Source organism: Papio anubis, chromosome X, assembly GCF_008728515.1.
Source record: "Papio anubis isolate 15944 chromosome X, Panubis1.0, whole genome shotgun sequence".
In the NCBI taxonomy this organism is placed as follows: Eukaryota; Metazoa; Chordata; class Mammalia; order Primates; family Cercopithecidae; genus Papio; species Papio anubis.
This window is the reverse complement of record NC_044996.1, coordinates 95,098,961-95,117,014: the sequence shown is the minus strand read 5'-3', so window position 1 is coordinate 95,117,014 and position 18,054 is coordinate 95,098,961.

The following is an 18,054-nucleotide window of genomic DNA, read 5'->3' as shown; positions in this document are numbered from 1 at the left end:
GCAACTGAGATAAACAACGCATTTTTATTATGTTCTCTGTTTCTTACCTTACTATGTCCTGGAACTGTAAGTGTTGGAATAAAAATCTACTAGCTCCAGTATAATATTTAGAAAACTAGTAGAACCTTGGTTTCCAATTTTTCTGGAGTGAGTAGAGCAGATCCTGGACAATTGGCTAAAATGGAAGGCAAAAGGAAGCACCTTCTTTCTTGCAGGTGAGCAGAGCAGATCCTGGACAACTGTCTAAAAACAAATATCGAAAATGCTTTAGATATTTGCTGTATGACTTACCACTGATTTCTGCTTGTATTTCAGGAGCAATTTTCCTTTGAGGGTAAGGACTTATTTTGTCTAAAAAGCAACTTTTCATCCCTTTTCTTAACTGGAACCGGAAATGTAACCTAGAGAGAAAAAATAAAGATATTTAGATTGCAGTATGTCAAAACTTAGTTGTTTTAGTCTGGCTCTGGGACAATGGCATAGGCTTACTTTTCCCTGTTGCTTCCCTCTAAATACAACTAAAATCTTGAAAATAATTTAACAGATTCTCAAATATAGGAAGAAGAAGGTAGACTGGATAGGAGCCTCAGGACTTGAGGATGACACCACAAGGAGCTCCCCAGGTTTTCTTTATATCACTCGTATATCCCAAACTGGGTCTCTGGGAGGTGCACAACCCAGAAACTGCCAATAGGCTAGACCAAAAATAGATAAACAATAAAGAACTGCAAAAGAAAAGCCTGCTTTCTCTGAACAAAGGTTCAGGAAAGGGAAAGCTTAGCAAGAACTTAGCAGGGAGATTCATATCCAGTGGCAGCAGCTGGCTGATCTGCCAGCAGTAGCTGCACCAGCAAAGCTGCAGGAGAGAAGACCAATCCATCCCCCACACCTGCACCAGCCAGCAGCAATGACAGGATCAGACCTGCCCACAGCAGTAACAGCGGGACCCAGATAGGTTAACATACTCTCTGCCGCATACCAGGAGGCCAGAGATGAACCCTTCCACCTGACATGCTAATGCCAGCTGGCCAGGTGTCTTCCAGCACTCTACCCAACTGCAGAGGGCAGCCTAAGGCCAGTGTCTCCTGATCTTCTACCTATTGGTAGACAGCTATCTACATCCAGTGGGTCCTGGTCCTATACCCAATGGCTTAAGGCAATCCAGGCCTGGTGTCTCCTGCCTCTTTACCCAGTGGCAGAAGGTGAACTGGGCTGGGGTCTCCTAACCTTCCACCCAGACTCATGGCTCCTGCTCCTCCACACAATGGCAGAAGGCAGCCCACTCCTGTCTGCACTGGTAGAGATAAAGTGGAAAGTTCACGGGTGATGGGGGGCTGGAAAAAGAAAATCAGGGGAAACACTTTCTGCGCCATTGCTCTGGATTCCCCATAACTCACTTTATGACACTTGGAAGGCAAAAGGAAGCACCTTCTTTTTTCCAGGTGGTACCAGCAGGAACTTAAGCAGAGACAGAAGAGTAATGAAAAAGTGAAGAAAGCTTAGGAGATACATAGAGCTGTTGGGGACCAGCCTCAACACCACCTGTAAGGTACCCAAAGTCTGGTGGCGACAAAGGAACGAGAAGAGACAGGTTAAGAGTTCATAAAGGTGGGAACCAGGGGGCCAGTGGCAAAATAGAGGCTGCAAAAGGCCCAGAGTTCTGGTCTCCACACTATTTATTGAGTACAGTCACTTACATCTAAGAAGCAGATGTTCAGGGCAAAAGAGTGAAAGGGAGGCAGTGCGTCATAGGCGTAATCTATAGCAATAGAGGTTTAAATGAATCTCCTTTGTGCTCAAACAGCATATCTTTAACTTATCGGAGAGTAGCTAGTGGGAGCGGGCTTAACTAGGAGCCTGCACGTCTGGCCACATTCCAATGCTTCAGAGGAGTGTCTTTCTCCTTGAACACAGTGTTTATGGATAAGAGAGCAAATCTCGCTCAGAGCCTAGGAACATAATGGCAATAAAAAGGCTTTCCTCCTCAGAGGCCTCTTGTGACTTTCTACAACTTACTGTCCTATATTTTTATGGCCAGTTTATACAGGCACCCCATAAGCCTTTTTCCCAACATAGAGCACCACCAAGCAATGCAATATATGACTTACGTGAGTTCCAGAAGGAAATTATCTCAACAAATAAAGGCCATATATGAAAAGTTCAGAGCTCACATCATACTTAATGGTGAAAAAGTGAAGGCTTTTCCTATAAGATCAGGGACAAGACAAGGATGCCTTTTCACCACTTCTATTCATCATAGTACCGGTAGTCCTATTCAGAGCAATTAGTCAAAAAATAATAATAATAATTCAAGGGAACCAAATCAGAAAGTAAAAAGTAAAATTGTCCCTTTTGCAGGTAATATGATCTTATATTTAGAAAACCCTAAAGATTCCTCGAAAAATTGTTAGAACTAATAAATATATTCAATAAAATTGCAGGATGCAAATTAACGTATAAAAATCAATTGTATCTCTATACACTAATAATGAATTATCTAAAAAGGAAATTAGGAAAACAAACCCATTTACAAGAACACCAAAAAGAATAAAATACATAGATTAAAAACTTACTGAAGGAGGTGAAAGACTTGTATACAGAAAATTACAAAATATTGATGAAGAAAATTAAACAAGAAACAAACAAATGGAAGTGTTCATGGATCTGAAGACTTAATAGTGTTAAAATATCCCTAATACCCAGAGTAATCTACAGATTCAGTGTAAACCTATCAAAATTTGAATGGCATGTTTGTTTGCGGAAATAGAAAAAGTAATTCTAAACTTCACCTGGAACCACAGAAGACCATAAATACCCAAATCAATCTTGAGAAGGAAAAACAAAACTGATTTTATAATGTATTATAAAGCTACAGTAATCAAAATAGTATGGTACTGGCATAAAAACAGACATATAGGTTAGATGTGGAAGCTCGTGCCTATAATCCCAGCACTTTGGGAGGCTGAGGTGGGGCGATTACTTGAGCCCACGAGTTCGAGACCAACCTAGGCAACATAGGGAGACCCCATCTCTATAAAAAGGAAAAAAATTAGCCAGGTGTGGTGGTATGCACCTTTGGTCCCAGCTACGCTGGAGGCTGAGGTGAGAGGATCACTTGAGCTTGGGAGGTTGAGACTGTAGTGAGCTGTGATTGTGCCACTGCACTTTAGCCTGGGCATCAGAGTGAGACCCTGTCTCAAAATAAAACAAAACAAAATGAAACCCAAAACCAGACATATCAAAAAACTGACAAATCAGACAAAGGGACACAATAGAGAGCCCGAAAATAATACCAGACGTATATGGTCAAGTGATCTTCAACAAGGGTGCCAGGAATACATAATGAGAAAATGATGGTATCATCAAAAAACAGTATTGGGAAAACTAGCTATCCACATGCAAAAGAATGAAATTGGATCTTATCTCACAATATGTACAAAAATAAACTCAAAATGAATTAAAGACTTAAACATAAGACCCCAAACTTTAAGATTTCTGGAAGAAAACATAAAGAAAAAGCTTTATGCTATTGATTTTGTCGATGATTTCGTGGGTATGACACTAAAATCATAGCCAAAAAAAAAATCCCCAGGAAACAATCAACAGAGTGAAAAGGCAACCATAAAGGAATCAATCATCAAATCAATTCTTAAAAACAGGTGTATCTCTACAGATGTGAAAATTAAACAACACACTACTAAGTAATAAATGGGTCAAAGAGAAGTCTCAAAATTAAAATTAAAATACATACAACTGATGAAAATGAAAGACAACATATCAATATATGTAGGATGCAGCTGAAGAAATGCTGAGAAAATTTATAGCAGTAAATGAAAAAATGTTTTTTAAAATAACCTAAGGTCTCACATCAAGAAAGTAGAAAAACAAAAGAAAACTAAAATTTAAAATATGGGCAGAAGGAAAGGAATAATAAAGACAAGAACACCGGCCAGGTGTGGTGACTCACACTTGTAATCCCAGCACTTTGGGAAGCCGAGGAGGGTAGATCACCTGAGGTCAGGAATTCAAGACCAGCCTTGCAAACATGGTGAAACCCTGTCTCTACTAAAAATACAAAAATTAGCTGCACATGGTGGTGCGTGCCTATAATCCCAGCTACTTGGGAAACTGAGGCGGGAGAATCACTTGAACCCGGGAGGCACAGGTTGCAGTGAGCAAGATCACACCCACTGCACTCCAGCCTGGGTGACAGAGGGAGATTCTGTCTCAAAAAAATAATAATAATAATTAAAAAATAAAGACAAGAACACAGATTAATGAAATTGAAAACATGACAATAATATAGAAAATCAATGAAACAAAAAGCTGGTTCTTCGGAAAAAAATCACCAACATTGACAAGTCTTTAGTAGACTGAACGAAAAAAGAAAAAAAATACACAAATCAACAATATCAGTAATTAAATAGGAATATCATTACAGATCATGAAAATATGAAAATAACCAGAGTAGGCCTGGCACAGTGGCTCATGTCTGTAATCCTAGCACTTTGGGAGGCCGAGGCAGGCAGATCACCTGAGGTCGGGAGATTGAGACCAGCCTGACCAACATGAGGAAACCCCGTCTCTAATAAAAATACAAAATTAGCCCGGTGTGGTGGCACATGCCTGTAATCCCAGCTACTCAGGAGGCTGAGACAGGAGAATGGCTTGAACCTGGGAGGTGGAGATTGCGTTGAGCTGAGATTGCACAGTTGCACTCCAGCCTGGGAAACAAGAGTGAAACTCCGTCTCAAAATAAATAAATAAATAAATAAAAATAAAATAAAATAAAATAAAATGACCAGAGTAACTACTTTGAAAACTATAAAAAGAGTATAATTAATGGATATTATGATAATTAAGTACTTTATGACAAATTCCTTGAAAAACACAAATTACCAACACTTGCCAGTATGCAATTGATCATCTGAAGGGCTCTAACAATTAAAAGGAAGTGACTTTTACTAAAAGCTCCTGATAAAAAGAATCTGTAAAGCCAGATTGTTTCACTTTCTAATAATAAATATTCACTGGAATATTATGAATTTTTTAATATACTTTAAGTTCTAGGGTACATGTGCACAATGTGCAGGTTTGTTACATATGTATACATGTGCCATATTGGTGTGCTGCACCCATTAACTCATCATTTACATTAGGTATATCTCCTAATGCTATCCCTCCTCCAGTCCCCCACCCCACGACAGGCCCCGGTGTATTATGAATCTTTAAAGGAAGAACTAATACCAATTTTACACAATCTCCTGAAGAAAACAGAAAAGGAAGAAAAGCTCCCAACACATTTTATGAAGCCAGTATTACCCTGATACCAAAACCATGCAAAGTCAATGCGAAGAGAAAACTATAGAGTAATACCTCTCATGAATTTAGATGCAAAGGTCCTCAACAAACACTAACCAAATGAACCCAAAAATATATTAAAAATTATGCCTATGACAAAGTGGGATTTATTCCAGGGTTTCGAGGCTCCTGGATCAATATTCAAAAGTCAATCAGTGTAATTCAACACATCAAAGAGTAAAAAAAGAAAAATCCTATCAATAGTTACAGAGAGTTTGTCAAAAGCCAAAAGTCCCAAAACTTGATAAGGAATACCTATAAGAAAAATGCTAATATACTTAATGATAAAAACTAAATGTTTTCCCCTAAGATTGGGAACAGGGCAAAGATTTATGATCTTACCACTTTTACTCAACATGATACCAGGTCCAGCTGGGGCAGTAAAGCAAGATTTTTAAAAAGTTATACAAATTGGGGAAGAAATTAAATTATCTCTATTTGCAGATGATATGATTGTCTATGTATAAATTTCCAAGGAGTCTACCAAAAAGTCTTAGTATTTATACAAGAGAAAAATTCTAGTACTTAGTGTGAGTTCAGCCGTATCACAGGATAAAAGATCAATACATTAAAATTAATCCTATTTATTTATAGTAATAGAGAACATGAGGAAAGCAAATTAAAAACAGTACCATTTACAATTACTGCAAAGAAAACAAACCACTTAGTGCTATGGACTGAATTGTGTCCTCTCCCCACCAAATTCATCTGTTGAGGCCTTAAACCCCAATGCAAGTATATTTAGAGATGAGGCCTTTAGGAGATAATTAAAGTTAACTGAGGTCATAATGATGGGTTCCTAATTTGACAGGATTGGTAGATTTATAGGAATAGGAAGGGATCTCTCTCTCTCTCTTTCTCTTGCTCTCTTTCCCTGCTCTTCTCTGTGCATGCACAGAGAAAGGTCATCTGAGCACAGAAAGAGAGCCCTCACCAGAACCTGACCATGCTGATACCATGATCTCTGATTTCCAGTCTCTGGAACTGTGAGAAAATAAATTTCTATTGTTTAAGCCACCCAGACTATGGGATTTTGTTATGGCAGCCCAAGTAGACTAAGAAACATAGTTATGAATTCAACAAAACATTAACAGTATTTGTATGCTGAAAATTATTACAATATACTGATGAAAACAATCAAAGAAGAAGTAAATAAATGGTGAAGTGCACTGTGTTAATTGATTGGAAGACTCAACACAGTAAAGGTGTCGATTCTCCACAAACTGATCTATAGGTTTAGCAGTTCCTATCTAAATCCCAGCAAAATTTTTGTAGACATAGACAAGCTTATTCTAAAATTTGTATGGAAAGACACAGGTCCTAGAATAGCTTAAATAATCTTGAAAAAGAACAAAAATTTGAGGAATTACTCTATCTGATAATAAGGCTAGTAGTCAAGACAGTGTGGTATTGGAGCAGGTATGGATGCACAGATCAATGAAACACAATAGAGAATCCAGAAATAAAACGACACAAATATGCTCAACTGATTTTTGACAATGGTGGGAGAGCAATTCAGTGGAGAAAGGTGCTGAGGAAATTGGACATTCCTATGGGAAAAAAACAGAAAGTAAGAAAAAAAAAAAAAAAAGACTTGATCTAAACCTAACACCTTATATAAAAATTAATTGAAAGTGGGCCGGGTGCAGTGGCTCATGCCTGTAATCCCAGCAATTTGGGAGGCTGAGGCGGGTGGATCACTTGAGCTCAGGAGTTTGAGACCAGCCTAGGTGACATGGTGAAACCTCATCTCTACAAAAAATACAAAAATTAGCCAAGCGTGATAGTGCACATCTGTATTCCCAGCTACTCGGGTGGCTGAGGTGGGAGAATCTTTTGAGTCCCAGAAGGTCAAGGTTGCAGTGAGCAGAGATTGGGCGACTGCCCCCCAGTCTGGGTGACAGAGCCAGACCCTGTCTCAAAAAAGTAATTGGAATAATAATTAACTGAAACTGAATCACGTTAAAAGTTTGAGGAAAAAAAAATGAGAAAATCTGTGTGATTCAGAACCAAAAAGTTCTCAGACACTTGTGAAGAGGATGAAAAAATAAATACAGACTAGAAGAAAATATTTACAAGCCATGTATCTAATAAAGAAATGCTATTTGGAATACAAATAACTCTTAAACTCAACAGTAAAAATGCGAAATAAACAAAGAAAAACCAACAAAAACCCAATTAGAAAGTGGGCAAAGAACTCCAAGATGGCCAAATAGGAACAGCTCCAGCCTCCAGCTCCCAGCGTGAGTGACACAGAAGACAGGTGATTTCTGCATTTCCAACTGAGGTACCGGGTTCATCTCACTGGGGTATGTCAGACAGTGGGCACTGGTCCACCTTTGCAGGCCGGCCAGTGAGAGCTGAAGCAGGGCGAGGCATCGCCTCACCTGAGAAGCACAAGGGGGAAGGGAATTCCTTTTCCTAAGCAAATGGTACACTAGGAGATTATATCCCACACCTGGCCCAGAGGGTCCCACCCGACGGAGCCTCCCTCATTGCTAGCACAGCAGTCTGAGATCTAACTGCAAGGCAGCAGCGAGGCTGGGGGAGGGGCACCTGCCATTGCTGAGGCTTAAGTAGCTAAACAAAGCCCCTGGGAAGCTCGAATTGGATGGAGCCCACCATAGCTCAAGGAGGCCGGCTTGCCTCTGTAGACTCCTCCTCTGCGGATAGGGCATAGCTAAACAAAAAGCAGCAGAAACCTCAGCAGAGGTAAATGCCCCTGTCTGACAGCTTTGAAGAGAGCAGTGGATCTCCCAGCATGGAGGTTGAGATCTGAGAATGGACAGACTGCCTGCTCAAGTGAGTCCTTGACCCCTGAGTAGCCTAACTGGGAGACATCCTTCATTAGGTGAAGACCGACACCTCACACCTCACACGGTGGGGTACACCCCTGAGATGAAGATTCCAGAGCAAGAATCAGAGAGGAACACTCGCTGATCACAATATTCTGTCTTCTGCAGCCTCTACTGCTGATACCCAGGCAAACAGGATCTGGAGTGGACCTCAAGCAAACTCCAACAGACCTACAGCTGAGGGTCCTGACTGTTAGAAGGAAAACTAACAAGCAGAAACGACACCCATACCAAACCCCCATCAGTACATCACCATCATCAAAAAAGACCAAGGCAGATAAAACCACAAAGGTGGGAAAAGCAATTCACAGAAAAGGTGAAAATTCAAAAATCAGGAAGCATCTCCCCTCAAAAGGAGCATGGCTCTCATAGCCAGCAATGGAACAAAGCTGGATGGAGAATGACTTTGAGGTTGAGAGAAGGCTTCAGTTGATGAAACTTCTCAGAGCTAAAAGGAGGAACTACATAACCAAGCATAAAAGCTAAAACAGAATGGATGAATGGATAACTAGAATAATCAATGCAGAAAGAACTGACAGGATAAACCATAACACGAGAACTATGTGACAAATGCAAGCTTCAGCAACCATTTCGATCAACCCGGAAGAAAAAGAGTATCAACAATTGAAGATCAAATAGAATGAAATGGAAGTGACAAAAGAGAGGTGTAGAGAAAAAAATAGTAAAAAAAAGAAATAAGACAAAGCCTCAAAAATATGGGATTACCAGAAAGACCAAATCTACGTCTGATTGGTAATTAATGCCTGAAAGTGGCCAGGGGAAAAATGGAACCAAGTTGGAAAAACACTCTTACAGGGATATCATCCGAACCTAGTAAGGTGGTAGCAGTCCAAATTCAGGAAATGCAGAAGGCATACAAAGATACTCCTCGAGAAAATTAGCTCAAGACACATAATTGTCAGAATCACCAAAGTTGAAATGAAGGAAAAATCTTAAGGAGCAGCCAGACAGAAAGGTCAGGTTACCCACAAAGAGGAAGCCCATCAGACTAACAGCAGATCTCGGCAAAAACTCTACAAGTCAGAAGAGTGGAGGCCAATATTCCAACATTCTTAAAGAAAAGGAATTTTAAAGCCCAAATTTCATATCAGCCAAACTAAGTTTCATCAATTGAAGAGGAGAAATAAAATCGCTACAGACAAACAAATGCTTGAGATTTTGTCACCGCAGGCCTGCCTACAAGAGACCCTGAAGGAAGCACTAAACATGGAAAGGAACAACGGTTTAAGCCATTGCAAAACATGTCAAAATGTTAAGTCCATCAATGCTAGGAAGAAACTGCATCAACTAGCGAGCAGAAGTAATCAGCTAATATCACAATGACAGGATCAGGATTCACATAACAATATTAACCTTAAATGTAAATGGACTAAATGGTCCAATTAAAGACACAGACGCTTAAAATTGGATAAAGAGTGAAGACCTATCTGTTGCTGTATTCAGAGGAAACCCATATCTGTCTGAGAAGCACATATAGGCTCAAAATAAAGGCATGGAGGAGAGATCTACAAGAAAAATGGAAAACAAAAAAGCAGAGTTGCAATCCTAGTCTCTATTAAAACAGACTTTGCAAGCCCATTAAAGTCGAAAAAAGAGACAAAGAAGGCCATTACATAATGGTAAAGGGATCAATTCATCAGGAAAAGCTAACTAGCCTAAATATATGAAATACGTAATAGGAGCACCCAATTCATAAAGCAAGTCCTTAGAACTTACAAAAGAGACTTGAAACTCCCATACAATAATGGTGGGAGACTTTAACACCACTGTCAGCATTAGACAGATCAACAAGACAGAAAGTTAACAGGATATCCAGGAATTGAACTCAACTCACCAAGTGGACTAATAGACATCTACACAACTCCACCCCAAATCAACAGAATATACATTCTTCATACCACATCACACTTATTCCAAGGTGACACATAGTGGAAGTAAAGCCTCCTCAGCAAATGTACAGAACAGAAATTATGGCTGTCTCTCAGACCACGGAGTGCAATCAAACTAGAACTCAGGACTAAACTCAATCAAAACCACTCAACCATGGAAACTGAACAACCTGCTCCTGAATGACTACTGGGTACATAATGAAATGAAGGCGAGAAATAAAAGATGTTCTTTGAAACCAATGAGAACAAAGATACAACATACCGGAACCCCTGGGACACATTTAAAGCAGTGTTTAGAGGGAAATTTATAGCACTAAATGCCCACAAGAGAAGCAGGAAAGAGTCTAAAGTGACACCCTAACATCACAATTAAAAATAACTAGAAGCAAGAGCAAACACATTCAAAAGCTAGCAGATTTTCCCAGCACCATTTATTAAATAGGAATCCTTTCCTCATTTCTTGTTTTTGTCAGGTTGTCAAGATCAGATGTGCGATGTGTGGTATTATTTCAGGGGCTCTGTTCTGTTCGATGATCTATATGCCTGTTTGACATCATAAGTTGAAAGCTGAAACTGGATCCTTCCTTACTCCTTATATAAAAATTAATTCAAGATGGATTAGAGACTTAAATGTTAGACCTAAAACCATAAATACCTAGAAGGGAAAACCAAGGTAATAACATTTTGGGACATAGGCATGGGCAAGGACTTCATGTCTAAAACACCAAAAAGCAATGGCAACAAAGCCAAAATTGACAAATGGGATCTAATTAAACTAAAGAGCTTCTGCACAGCAAAAGAAACTACCATCAGAGTGAACAGGCAACCTACAGAATGGGAAAATTTTTTGCAATCTACTCATCGACAAAAGGGCTAATATCCAGAACCTACAAAGAACTCAAACAAATTCTGAGAAAAACAAACAACCCCATCCAAAGTGGGCAAAGGATATGAACAGACTGCTTCTCAAAGAAGACATTCATGCAGTCAACAGACTCAGAAAAAATGCTCATCATCACTGGCCATCCAGAGAAATGCAAAATCAAAACCACAATGAGATACCTTCTCTCACCGTTTGGGCCAGGCAATCATTAAAATGAGGAAACAACAGGTGCTGGAGAGGATGTGGAGAAAGAAGATTACTTTTGTGTTGGTGGGACTGTAAACTAGTTCAATCATGTGGAGAAAACAGTATGGCGATTCCTCGAGGATCTAGAACTGGAAATACCATTTGACCCAACCATCCATTTACTGGGTATATACCCAATGGATTACATAAGTCATGCTGCTCAGGCCATAATACCGCGTTTGTTTATTGCAGCACTATTCACAATAACAAGACTTGGAATCAACCCAAATGTCCATCAGTGACAGACTGGATTAAGAAAATGTGGCACAAATACACCATGGGATACTATGCAGCCATAAGGATGAGTTTGTGTGTCCTTTGTAGGGACATGGATGCAGCTGGAAACCATCATTCTTAACAGAGCTATCACAAGAACAGAAAGAGCCAAATACCGACCCATGCTCTCAATCATAGGTGGGAATTTGAACAATGAGATCACTTGGACACAGGAAGGGAACAACACACCGGGTCCTAATGTGGGGAGGGTAGAGATTGGAGGGATAGTATTTGGAGATACACCTAATGTAAATGACCAGTTAATGGGTGCAGCACACCAACATGGCACATGTATACATATGTAACAAACCAGCACGTTGTGCACATGTACCCTAGAACTTGAAGTATAATAATAAAAAAAGAAAATAAGTCAGTCATAATTCATGTAAGTATTGCACATCCTGGAATATTTCCTTCTAGTCTTTTTTCTTTGTGTATACATTTGATGGAGGAATGTGCTTATAAGTGTTATGGAATTGGAATATTACCTTTGTCTTTGATTTTTTTTCAACTTAGGCTTTATTGTTGGAATTTCAGAAATTATTAGATAGTAATTACTACTTTACATAAATTTTTGTGCAATAATAATTATTTTCATGGCATGAATTTCTGAAATGGGATTAAAATGTCCAAGGGTATAAATCTTTTAAAATATGTGATACATATCACCCAATTATCTTCCAGAAATTGTTTTCCAGTTTACACTCTCCGTAGCAACTATGTCCTTTATAAAGTCAATTTCACCAATACAGAATATGTTCAATTGCTGACAAATTGTGTGAAATAATTATATTAAATATTTTATCTAAAAAAAAATACTAGCAGAAGGCAAGAAATAACTAAGATCAGAGCAGAACTGAAGGAGATAGAGACACAAAACACCCTCCAAAAAATCAATGAATCCAGGAGCTGGTTTTTTGAAAAGATCAACAGAATTGATAGACCACTAGCAAGACTAATAAAGAAGAAAAGAGAGAAGAATCAAATAGACACAATAAAAAATGATAAAGGGGATATCACCGCCGACCCCACAGAAATACAAACTACCATCAGAGAATACTATAAATACCTCTATGCAAATAAACTAGGAAACCTAGAAGAAATGGATAATTTCCTGGACACTTACACTCTCCCAAGACTAAACCAGGAAGACGTTGAATTCCTGAATAGACCAATAGCAGGCTCTGAAATTGAGGCAACAACTAATAGCCTACCAACCAAAAAAAGTCCAGGACCAGACGGATTCACAGTCGAATTCTACCAGAGGTATAAGGAGGAGTTGGTGCCATTCCTTCTGAAACTATTCCAATCAATAGAAAAAGAGGGAATCCTCCCTAACTCATTTTATGAGGCCAACATCATCCTGATACCAAAGCCTGAAAGAGATACAACAAAAAAAGAGAATTTTAGACCAATATCCCTGATGAACATCGATGCAAAAATCCTCAATAAAATACTGGCAAACCAAATCCAGCAGCACATCAAAAAGCTTATCCACCATGATCAAGTGGGCTTCATCCCTGGGATGCAAGGCTCCTTCAACATACTCAAATCAATAAATGTAATCCAGCATATAAACAGAACCAAAGACAAAACCCACATGATTATCTCAATAGATGCAGAAAAGGCCTTTGACAAAATTCGACAGCCCTTCATGCTAAAAACTCTCAATAAATTCGGTATTGATGGAACATATCTCAAAATAATAAGAGCTATTTATGCCAAGCCCACAGCCAATATCATACTGAATGGGCAAAAACTGGAAGCATTCTCTTTAAAAACTGGCACAAGACAGGGATGCCCTCTCTTACCACTCCTATTCAACATCGTGTTGGAAGTTCTGGCTAGGGCAATCAGGCAAGAGAAAGAAATCAAGTGTATTCAGTTAGGAAAAGAAGTCAACTGTCCCTGTTTGCAGATGACCTGATTGTATATTTAAGAAAACCCATTGTCTCAGCCCCAAATCTCCTTAAGCTGATAAGCAACTTCAGCCAGAAGTCTCCAGGATAGAAAACCAAAGGTGCAAAAATCACGAAGCATTCTTATACACCAGTAACAGACAAACAGAGAGCCAAATCATGAATGAACTTCCATTCTGGTGGCTGAGAGAATAAAATACCTAGGAATCAACACAAGGGATGTCAAGGACCTCTTCAGGAGAACTACAAACCACTGCTCAGTGAAATCCAAAGAGGACACAAACAAATGGAAGAACATACCATGCTCATGGATAGGAAGAATCAATATTGTGAAAATGGCCATACTGCCCAAGGTAATTTATAGATTCAGTGCCATCCCCATTAAAGCTACCAATGACGTTCTTCACAGGTGGAAAAAACTGCTTTAAAGTTCATATGGAACCAAAAAAGAGCCCGCATTGCCAAGACAATCCTAAGCCAAAAGAACAAAGCTGGAGGCATCATGCCTGACTTCCAAAGTATACTACAAGGCTACAGTAACCAAAACAGCCAGTACTGGTACCAGAAACAGAGATATAGACCAGTGGGCAGAACAGAACCCTCGGAAATATGCCACACATCTACAGCTATGCAGTCTTTGACGACCTGACAAAAAGAAATGGGGAGAGGATTCCTTATTTAATAAATGGTGCTGGGAACATTGACTGTGCAAGTGGAAAGCTGAAACTGGATCCTTTCCTTACTCATATATGAAAATTAATTCAAGATGGGATTAGAGACTTAAATGTTAGACCTAAAACCATAAATACCTAGGGAAAACCTGAGTAACACCTTTCAGGACATAGGCATGGGCAAAAGGACTTCATGTGTCTAAAACACCCAAAAGCAACAGCAGCAAAAGCCAAAATTGACAAGCTAAGGATCATTGGCTAAGGCTTGCACAGCAAAAGAAACTACCATCAAAGTGAACAGGCAACCTACAGAATGGGGAGAAAATTTTTGCAATCTACTCATCTGACAAAGGGCTAATATCAGAACCTGTAAGAACTCAAAACAAATTTACAAGAAAAAAAACAAACAACTGCATCCAAAAGTGGGCAAAGGATATGAGCAGACACTTCTCAAAAAGAAACATTTAATACAGCCAACAGACACATGAAAAATGCTCATCATCACTGGCCCATCAGAAATGCAAATCAAAACCACAATGAATACCATCTCTCACCAGTTAGAATGGCAATCATTAAAATCAGGAAACAACAGGTGCTGGAGAGGATGTGGAGAAATAGGAACACTTTTTACACTGTTGGTGGGATTTGTAAACTAGTTCAACCATTATGGAAAACAGTATGGCGATTCCTCAGGATCTAGAACTAGAAATACCATTTGACCCAGCCATCCCATTACTGGGTATATACCCAAAGGATTATAAGTCATGCTGCTATAGAGACACATGCACACGTATATTTATTGTGGCACTTTCACCAAAGCAAAGACTTGGAATCAACCCAAATGTCCATCAGTGACAGACTGGATTAAGAAAATGTGGCACAAATACACCATGGAATACTATGCAGCCATAAAAAAGGATGAGTTCGTGTTCTTTTTAGGGACATGGATGCAGCTGGAAACCATCATTCTCAGCAAACTATCGCAAGAACAGAAAACCAAATACTGCATGTTCTCACTCATAGGTGGGAATTGAACAATGAGATCACTTGGACACAGGAAGGGGATCATCACACACTGGGTCCTATTGTGGGGAGGGGTAGAGGGGAGGGATAGCTTTAGGAGATATACCTAATGTAAATGACCAGTTAATGGGTGCAGCACACCAACATGGCACATGTATACATATGTAACAAACCTGCACATTGTGCACATGTACCCTAGAACTTAAAGTATAGTAATAAATAAATAAATAAATAAATAAGAAAATGGGCAAAAACATAAGGCTACACAGATGGCTTATAAATACGTGAAAAGATGCCCAACACCATTAGCAATGAAAGAGATGCAAGTTAAATCATAATGAGACATCACTACATACCTATCAGAATTGCTAGAATAAAAATTAGTGACAACACCAAATGCTGGGGAGGATATAGACACATTGTATCACTCGTGCATTGCTGGTGAGAATGTATAATTGTACAGTCACTCTGAAAAATAGTTTGGCAGTTTCTTATAAAGCAAGATATGCAATTACTATATGCTCTAGCAATCGCATTCTTCATCTTAGCAAAATGAAGACTTATGTTCACACAGAAACCTGTACACAAATGTCTGTGGTATATTTATTTGTCATAGCTGAAAATCTGGGAGATATCCTTAAACAGGTAAATGTTTAAGCAAACTGTAGTACACACACACCACTCAACAATAAAAAAGAAGGAACTATCAATACACTCAACAACTTGGATTATACTCAGAGTATAATTCTGAGAGAAAAAAGCCAATTCCAAACAGTTACTTACTGTTTGATTTCATTTATATAAAATTTTGGAAATGACAAAATATTGGAAATGTTGGACAGATTTGTGGTACCAGTGGTTAGTGATTGTAATGACGTGACATGAACCTTTAAAACATATATATACATATATATACACACACACATGAGTGATACACTTATATCTGTATCTGTATGTGTGTGTTTGTTCTATAAAATATATAATACACATGATTAACACATATATCACATATATATCACATATATATGTTTCATAGAACAAACACACATACAGATGAATACATTTAAAACTGGGGAAATTCAAACAAAATTGGTTGATTTTATCAATAAAAATAAAGAAGTTGTCTTACTATAGTTTGGCAAAATGGTACTGTTGGAGGAAACTGGATAAAGGGTACAAGAGATCTCTCTGTGCCGGGCACGGTGGCTCACGCCTGTAATTCCAGCATTGTGGGAGGCTGAGGCAGGCAGATCACAAAGTCAGTAGATCGAGACCATCCTGGGTAACACAGTGAAACCCCGTGTCTACTAAAAAATTCAAAAAAATTAGCCGGGCATGGTGGTGGGTGCCTGTAGTCCCAGCTACTCAGGAGGCTGAAACAGGAGAATCACTTGAACCTGGGAGGTGGGGCTTGCAGTGAGTTGACATTGCACCACTGCACTCCAGCCTGATGACAGAGCGAGACTCTGTCTCAAAACAAAAAAAGAGAGATCTCTCTGTATTATATATTACAACAGTATGCATGTCTACAACTATTCAATAAAAATTTTGATAATAAATAATGTGTCATGATGTGCCCAAGTATGGTTGTAAATATCATACTCTACTAAAAGGAACCAGAGGTCTTTGGAGAAATATGTGATTCCAGGGATCGGATGGCAAAAGTAAAAATTACAAGGAGATACTGGGGCAGCTAGTTGTTCCAGGAAACAAGGAAGTGCTCAAAGATTAATGGAGAAATGCAAAAGGATACAAGAATCAGTTTGAAAGAAATCCCATGAGCCAAAATTGGGATAATTTGATTACTTACTTGATTATTGTAAATTATTAAATGAATAAAAATCCATGAATCCAAAGTTATACCCAGAGAAAGAGAGAGAAAAATAGAAAGAGGGAGAATAATGTTTCATAATTGGAGATTTCTATTACTCCAACTCTTTACTCTGCAAACTGATAATTAAAGGAAAAGAATTAAGCATATATCCTGCCTTTAAGGGAGAAAAATTAGTCTATCCACAGTTGATGAGAAAAAGCCCATCTTTATAGGTGAATACCAGCTAATAAAAATAGAAGAGAATTTAGAATTAGAAAAGCATCATTTTGTAACATAACAACAGTGAAATAATTGGTTCAGTCAAAGATTACTGACAGATTGATTCTAAAACAGCAGGAAAAATGTTGTAAAGGAACAAGATACTTACACTGTGTCAAAATAATATCCCTCAGATTGAGGTGGGAGACCAACAGGACTTGTTTTCTGGTCACAACCCTGCTGACCAAAACAGGATATGCTCCAGACGGGATGAAGTGAAGAAACTAGCAAGAACCAGTAGATAGTGATGAGAGCAATCCCTAGCTGCTCTCATTACTCATTAGCATAAGACCCTCCCACCAGTTTACACTTTCCATGACAACAATCCAGAAGTTATCACCTCTTCCCTAGAAAGTTTTAAATAACTCATCCCTCAATTTGCATTGACCTGCCCCTTAATTTGCAGGTAATTGAAAGTGGGTTCATGTAAGTATAAATAAAGTTGCCAAGAGCATCATACTTTGCTGACTCTGGGTGCACTGCCTACGAGTTAGCTATGCTCTAAGAGGAGCAGTATTTTCAATAGAAGATTGCTAGCTAACACTACCAGCTAACCCTTGAAATCCTTCCTGGGTGAAGCCAAGAACCCTTTTTGGTTGTTTCAATTTGGAGTTTGCCTGTCCTGCAACAAGATTACTTGCTTACTGCAAAGGAAAGACCATGCTTTCATAATAGAAAAATATAGCAATTACCACTTTAGTGAAGAGATAATATTTAGTTTTATTACTACTGGAGTAATTTGATATCACAAACCTCTGATGTGATGAAACATGAAGTACGCAATACCACCTATGAGACATACTTGCCAAAATGTATAA